This window comes from Zootoca vivipara, chromosome 2 (genome assembly GCF_963506605.1).
Source record: "Zootoca vivipara chromosome 2, rZooViv1.1, whole genome shotgun sequence".
Classification (NCBI taxonomy): Eukaryota; Metazoa; Chordata; class Lepidosauria; order Squamata; family Lacertidae; genus Zootoca; species Zootoca vivipara.
Window position 1 is genome coordinate 62,566,480 of NC_083277.1, and position 8,392 is coordinate 62,574,871.

Consider the following 8,392-nt stretch of genomic DNA (forward strand, 5'->3'; position numbering starts at 1 on the left):
AGCTAGCCGAGTCTAGTAATCCAGCTCTATTGTTTTGACCCCTTCATGCACTAACTAGCACTCATGCATAGTTATGTTTGACTGCAATTTCCTACAATCCACTTCCAGTGGATGTGGTGATAGCCAGCAACTTGGATGCCTTTAAAAGAGGATTCAATGAGGTTGCATTTACCAATGTCTACTAGCCATGATGTTCTACCTCCACTGTCAGAGGCATTTTCGGGGAATTGCAGATGAGTGGAACGCGGGCTTCCCACAGGCATCTGGTTGGCCACCATGAGAACATGTTGCTGGACTAGGTGGTCCTTTGGCCTGATGCAGCCGGGCTCTTCTGAGGCTCTCATGTTCCACTTCAGTCATGGCAACAGGAAGCACAACTTTTCTTGCGCTTCCTGCTTTGCCGCTTATGTCATGAAAAGTCACTCCAGGAGGGTGGGCAAACACAAACCCTGTAATTCACACAGGGTTTCATCTCATGTTCTCCAGCCTTGGGCTTTCGTGCATGCTAAGCAGCCCTGGAAAGGAAAACAAACCCCAAGTCATAAATACAGGAGATTGGTTATTTGGGGCAGTGCAAATCCCAAAGCATTAGCTTAGAACTCCCATGACCGCAGGAAACCATGATGCCACTGCTCGTTAGTCGAGGGCATAAAACTGTCAGGGCTCATTTCCGTCTAGCGACATTAACTCCAGTTTTCTATGTATGCTGCATTCTGAACACCAGGGCTTTCCTAGGTGTCTCTGAGGAATCAATTCACTCTTGAGAGCTTCCACACTTGGAGTTGGATCCAAGTAAGTTATACTCAGATTAGATCTGTATTTTAATCTGTATTTTAATCAATTGTTTTTATGTTTTATTGTGGTTCTGTTGGTGTCAGCCGCCCTGAGCCCGGTTTTTGACTGGGGAGGGCGGGGTATAAATAAAAATGTATTATTATTATTATTATTATTATTATTATTATTATTATTATTATCTAAGTTAGTCATGTCCATTAGTTTTAATGAGTCTACTCTGAGTAGGACTCCCACAGACTATGAACTTGGGGTGGGGTTCGCTAAGTTGTGAGTAAATATATATGCAGTTTGAAAGCACGTCAAAGTGCAAGTAGATAAATAGGTACCACTCCAAGCGGGAAGGTAAACAGCGTTTCCGTGTGCAGCTCTGGTCCGCCAGAAGCGGCTTTGTCATGCTGCCCACATGACTTGGAAGCTGTACGCCGGCTCCTCGGCCAATAACGCGAGATGGGCACCACAACCCCAGAGTCGGTCACGACTGGACCTAATGGTCAGGGGTCCCCTTACCTTAAGGAAGAGAATGCATAAGGCTTAAATTAAAATGGCTGGTTGACACCACAGCACTGCACATCTCTCAGAGACAGATCAAAACTGAGCCCCAAAGTCCTCATGATTCCCCTCCTTCCTCCAGTTGTAAATCCAATACACAAAATAATTGATAATTTGCTACCTTTCCATGGTACCCCAACCAAAATTGTTGCCTGAGGTGGCTGCTCTACCTTGCCTAACATTAGGGCCATTCCTGGCATCTCTTCATCCAAGTATGGGACCCCTTGTTAGAACCTCAAAAATTCAACCAGCAGTGAGCCATGAGTAAACCATTCATCCAGAAATGTTTGTGGGATTGTATCAATGTCCTGAATCAATAAGCTGCTGCATCAGCAACTAAATATTTTGGATGAGGGGATACTGCCTATATTACTCAGCCATCCTGAAGATCATATTATGGTTGCCAATGATATTGTGCCAGGAGCTATCATCTCCAGATACGGAGATGATATTGTGCCAGGAGCTATCATCTCCAGATACGGTACAAGCAATGGCACACAACTGAGTGGAGTAGAAGCAAAACAATAGCAGGAAATATGGGACCCACTTACGGATGACTCATCTGTTTTTTAGATGAGCCAAAGATGTTGCAGCTGTTATAATTCAAGCTATGCTAGTACAATACTATATGTCTAATATCTGGCAGACAACGGCAGCAACAAATATTTAGTGCTGTAAGAATTGAACTGAATTGTAGAAGAGACAAAACTCACTAGTCTTGCTTATAGCTAAACCGCACCATGTTTTTCAACAGTTATGTATCTGCAGAATTAGGATGGTAATTTGTAAGCCTCAGGATGACATCTGTTCCAGAATTGGAAGGGCACAGGTGGTGTTCTTCAGCTTGGGGTGTATTTCAACAGCACCAATACATTCATCATCCATAATATGGCTGGGTTGAGTGCAATGGACCCTTGCAGGGAATTGGCTGGATACTGAGACAGGGCAACATAGCTTGCATATTTGCAACATAGCTTGCATATCAACAACCCTCATTTCAGTATGTTTATCATTCCGAGGCTCTACAAATCAAAAGCGTTTCGCTCTCCACGGAGCTGATATCATTTTAGTGATAAGCTGAGCAGAGGGAAATTAAGCCATGTTCACAGGTAGGACTGCCATTCTGTTCTGTTTTTAAGGGCGATCTCTTTGCAACTGAGTGGTCCTAAGATGCAGTCAGTGGTTCTCAAAGTGGGTTTCTGTCCCTCAGACCACTCAAAAAGTGCTGCTGGTCTCAGTGGATCACTCCCCGCCAGACACACATATATCAATGCACATTTTAACAACCTCTTTTCTTCAGAGGCAACATCCTTATAATCAAAGCCTGGGCTGCATTGTGGAAATCACAGGCCAAAGACCACATTAACATTTTTTTGTGAATGTCTCAGGTCCTAGGCTAGGCCCTTGGTCCAAGGGAGCCTCAATCGCAATAATCTGAAAAAGCATCAAACACAGGGTCAAGTAGAGATATTCTTGACTATGCACTAGAGGGGTGGCCAACACCCAAGACACTGCGATCTACCTCATAGAGTTAAAAACTGGCAGTGATCTACCCTCTTTTTTGGGATTCGGGTCAAAGTTGTTGAGCTTTTTTAGGAAGGAAAACCCTGTTTTGGGGGGTGCAGGCCAACACTGTTGATTTTTTTTTAGGGGAGCCAAAGTTGCTGAGCTTGTTTGGGGGGAGCCAGTGATCTACCAGTGATCTACCACAGACATCAAGTGATCTACCGGTACCAGTAGATCACGATCTACCTGTTGGATGTGCTTGCACTAGACTATCTGAATGGAGCCACAGATCACCATTTGAGAACCTCCAATAAAGACAGTATAGGTTGACTTAATTTGATTATTGATGTGACATATAATATCCATCTTGATTTAGGAGTTAACCTGATTCCTGAGCACCTATGCATGCATGCTAAATAACCTCTAAAGCAGAACAAGGTCCATATGTTCTTTCCCCTCTTGATCTGAATAAAAAATTGTGGGACACTATTGAAGAGCTAACGCTAGTAAGAAACTCTTCTGTTTACCAGACCTCAAATTACATGAGGGGGTAGAGGAAGCCCATTTCCCTTCTAAGCTATTGGATGGTATCCAAGGTTGGTCATACTCAGAGAAGACCCACTGAAATCAGTGGACTAACTTAAGTCCATTCATTTCAACAGATCTGCTTTGAGGGTGACTTAATTGGATACCACCCACAGCTTTGAGAAGGCTATGAGGCACAATTCGGTTAAAAGGGGGGCAAGTCAGAGGATGTTCGTTTTATGAAAAGTGCCCCCCCATCTTCCCCCTCATACTTTTAGCCCTGCTGTCTTCACAAGCACACCATCTTTTGTTATTACATGTAACCTGCTTTCAGATAAGGTGCAGCCCACAGAGATAAGGCCTTATATGTTAAAACAAAGAAATAAAGAGGTGCCATTACAAAGTTCATTAGAAAAGGCAAACACAAAAGGCAGGCGTGGATTGAACGAGTGCAGTGAACGAGTCTTGAACTCTACACATTGAAGTCTGGTGTAGTAGCAAGTAGTAGTTGCTAGTTCAGGTTGCTGGGCAATGTTGGAGCCTAGCTAGAGACCATCTCCTCAGACCACAGTAGCCCTCCTCAGTTCTACCTCGAGAAACCCCTCAGTTGCTTCCATCTGGGTCCACGACAGTTCAATCACGTGCCGTCATGGGTTCCCTCCAGTTTAAAAAATGGCATGGATGTTGAAGAGGGTCACAAAGAAAAACAAAGCGGAATAGGAGATCTGTCCCTTCCTCTCCCTCCATGCACACTCCCACTGCTGACTGAGGAATGGAGGAAAGGAAATGCAGACAATGGATGAGAGCGATCACGTAACCTGCTCACCAGTTGCTCCCTCACATCCTAGGGCTCCCTCCCTATCTCCATCAGCAGTCAGAACAAGGGCCGCATTCCATCTGATTGAGCACAGTCTGCATCTCTCCCAGAGTCCAAGCTAATAACAGCCTACCAGACAGGCTCCTTCCCTCACTCCACACACACACACACACACACACACACACACACACACACACACACCGCCAGTCGATGAAAACCTTGCCAGGCATCTGCACCCCACTCCCTCCCTCCTTCCTTGGCTCCTCCTGGATTGGCCTGCCTCTGAGAAAAAAAATATGGGAGAAGCAAGCAGCAGCATGGGAGGAAGCTGGAGAGGTCCCCCTGGTGGATTGAGGAGAAAAGGTTCTGAATGAGGTAAAGGTAGAGGTAAAGGGACCCCTGACCATTAGGTCCAGTCATGACCGACTCTGGGGTTGCACACTCATTTCACATTATTGGCTGAGGGAGCCGGCGTACAGCTTCCAGGTCATGTGGCCAGCATGACAAAGCCGCTTCTGCAGAACCAGAGCAGCACACGGAAACGCCATTTACCTTCCCGCTGTAGCGGTTCCTATTTATCTACTTGCACTTTGATGTGCTTTCGAACTGCTAGGTTGGCAGGAGCTGGGACCGAGCAACGGGAGCTCACCCCGCCGCAGGGATTCGAACCGCCGACCGTCTGATCAGCAAGCCCTAGGCTCTGTGGTTTAACCCACAGCACCAGCGAGGTGTTTATATATATATATATATATATATATATATATATATATATATATATATATATATATACATACACACACACACACACACACACACACAAACATACAAACAGAAGATTGAAAGGGGGGAAACATACAAAAATCATATAGAAAAACTAATAAAGTATAAAAAACTATAAATTATAAATCATATATAAAATCATATATAAAAACTATAAATTGCAAATCATAATTGCAAATCATATATAAATCCTCTTTAAATCATAAAATAAACTTATTTGAAATCATATAACAAATATCAAAAAAATTAACATAACAGAAATATGTAACTGATAAAGGACAAAACAAGCGTAAAAAAATATAAACAGGTAATAACATACAAACAATAAAAAGCTACCACCACCTCCCCCCCACCCCACCCCCTTCACCTCGTGTGACTTCCAGTCTTCCGTCTACTCTGGTTTGTGTATATCTCTGTCACTATGCATACTTTTTCCTATTTTTTTTCCATCTTTAATTTTGGGCCTTTTATATTTCTGCCAGGGGGTTGGCTTTTTCCACCTGTTTCCTTAAATATTGTTTAAACATTTTCCAATCTTTTTCTAATTTTTCTTCTTTCAAACCTTTCACCTTTCCCGCTTTTATTGTTAAATTTTGATAGGTTGTCAATTTTACAATCCACTCCTCCTTATTTGGAATTTCATCACTTTTCCAATTCTTTGTGATGAGCAGTCTGCTGGATCTTTAGTGATGCATGCGACAGTAGAGCGAGGTGTAATTTTGCTGGGCCAGAGGGAGGCAATTTCAGCTTGATGACCATTTGCATTAACAGTTGGAGTGAACATGGACCACTGGTACCAAACTGTATGTGAAACAGCCCTACTAGAAAAGCTAACCAACGAATTGAAACTAACATGGGGACAAACAAAAGAGGATGCCTTCACCTCGATTTGGCTCTCCTTTATTACATACACAGCCCAACAAGTCATTGACATAATGACATAATAGTCATTGTCCCAGCCTTGTCTGCAGTGATTGATAGTGACTTTCTAGGTCTCGCATAATTTCCTACCCTTTTAGCTGGTGGTGCCAGAGATTGAATAATGGACTTTTGGCATGCAAAATCGTGGCCCCTCCCTAATCTCAGCAGGGGAGTAACGCGGCAATGTTGCCTTTTCGCCCAAGATGGCCACAAGATGTCAGTAAAAAGCTAAAAATGCATCTAACGAAGTGGGCTTCAGTCCATAAGATCTCATGCCGTAATAAAAGCGTTCATCTTGGTGCCACAAGACTCTTTGTTGTTTTTACATTAGCACGTGATGCACTTGTTCAAATAAATAGACTTTTAAATGTTTTATGTACTCTGATTGGCTCTGTTAAGGTCACAGACCACGTTGCCTACACATCAGTGTTCAAAGATGCAATTTGAAAATTGTTTCTTTTAGAATGTATGCTTTGGGGGGGGGGGGGGGAATCCCACACAAAGAGGGCAGCCAACATCTTAAGAGCAAACAAGTTCTGTATTATGGCGATCTTTTCTATTAGATGTGAACTCAGGTCTTATCTTCACTATACATTTAAAGCTGTATCATATCACTTTAAACAGCCATGACTTCTCCAAAATAATGCTGGGAACTATAGGGTGCTGATAATTGTTAGGAGACTTCTATTCCTTTCAAAGATCTATACTACAGAATGGCTTAACAGTCAATCCCACTTCCCAGGGAACTCTGGGAATTATGGTTCAATTCCTGGCATCTCTAGTGAAGACTCCTGTTTGAAAGCCTCAAGAGCCACTACCAATGCAGTCAGTATTGAACTTGATGGGCCAGTGCCTGCTTCCTATTAAACATAGGGATGCGGGTGGCGCTGTGGCCTAAGCCACTGTGCCTCTTGGGCTTGCTGATCGGAAGGTTGGCGGTTTGAATCCCCGCTATGGGGTGAGCTCCCGTTGCTCTGTCCCAGATCCTGCCAAACTAGCAGTTCGAAAGCACGCCAGTAGATAAATAGGTACTGCTGTGGCGGGAAGGTAAATGGCATTTCCGTGCACTCTGGCTTCCATCACGATGTCCCATTGCACCAGAAGTGGTTTAGTCCTGCTGGCCACATGACCTGGAAAGCTGTCCGTGGACAAACGCTGGCTCCCTCGGCCTGAAAGCGAGATGAGCATCCCGTAGCCACCTTTGACTGGACTTAACCGTCCAGGGGTCCTTCACCTTTACTTTTACCTATTAAACATAATAACTTCAGTTCTTTGTCTATGCTTCATATACCGTTTGTAGATGAAAGGTAATTCAGAACAGAAGGGACATAGGAGATGAGGGAAGGAGGAACACATGAGAAAGAGGACACTAGTGGAGTAAAAAAACCGGAGCTGGAGTAAACGGCAACATGTACACAGCCTGTAGCTACATTCCTAGCTGCCACTGAAAATTCCTCCTCCTGAAACCCAAAGATTATAATAGCATATGAAGAAGAAAATGCTAATGCCTTTTCAGGCCGACATGGTGGCTGGCACAGCAAATCCTCCTTTCCCCCATCATGTGGAAGACAGAGGCAGGCATTCCACCCCATTTGTGCCTTGGTTTTATGGGACGAATTTCAGATCCCAAGCACAAAGTGCTAAGGCCATCTTCTCAGACTTCGAGTAACGGCAGTGCATTGTGTTACATTGTCCCAGATTTCCTTCTGATGCGCTGTGCAAATCACCAGACTCATTCAGATGCCTTGATCATGAACGGTCCTCATACAGAGAATGGAAACTCTGAAGGCAAATATGCTCCTAACGTGGCGTTTTACGCAGCCTTCAACATAAGGATCAAGTAAACTAACAAAGGAAAGACAAAAGTTAACAGAAGGCAGGTGTAGGTTGTTTGAGGCCTGGGTGTGTTGAAGGGTGTGGAATTTGTGTGGGCATTGAGTGAGTGGAAGTGTGTTGAGTGAGTGGAATATATTTGATGGGTTTTGAGGTCTTATCAGGGCACTGGGGTAGTATATAGGGGAGCTGGAGAAAGAGAATGGTTGCAATTGTCAAGAGCAGGTTTCATTGTTTACTAGCATTTTGAGAGTTAATTTTATCGCCCCCTATTATGTTCTAATGAATTACTGGATGCTTTTTTAATAGAATCATAGAATTGTAGAATTGGTAGGTACCACAAGGGAATCTTTTGCCCAAAGTGGGTCTCAAACCCATGACCCTGGGATTAAAAGTCTCATGCTCTATGGACTGAGCTACTGCTTCGGTCTGTTTGATAAAACTCATTCACTGGAGGTTTTTAAGCAGAGGTCGGGTGGCCATCTGTCATGGATGCTTTAGCTGAGATTCCATCATGACCCTCAGGGTCCCTTCCAACTCTACAAATCTATGATTCTATGACAGAGCATCCCTTTTACGTGAAGAACGTCATTGGTTCAATCTCCAGAAGACTGCTAGCCAGCCAGGTAGATGGACCCATGGTCTGACTCCTATGCTGCTATCTGC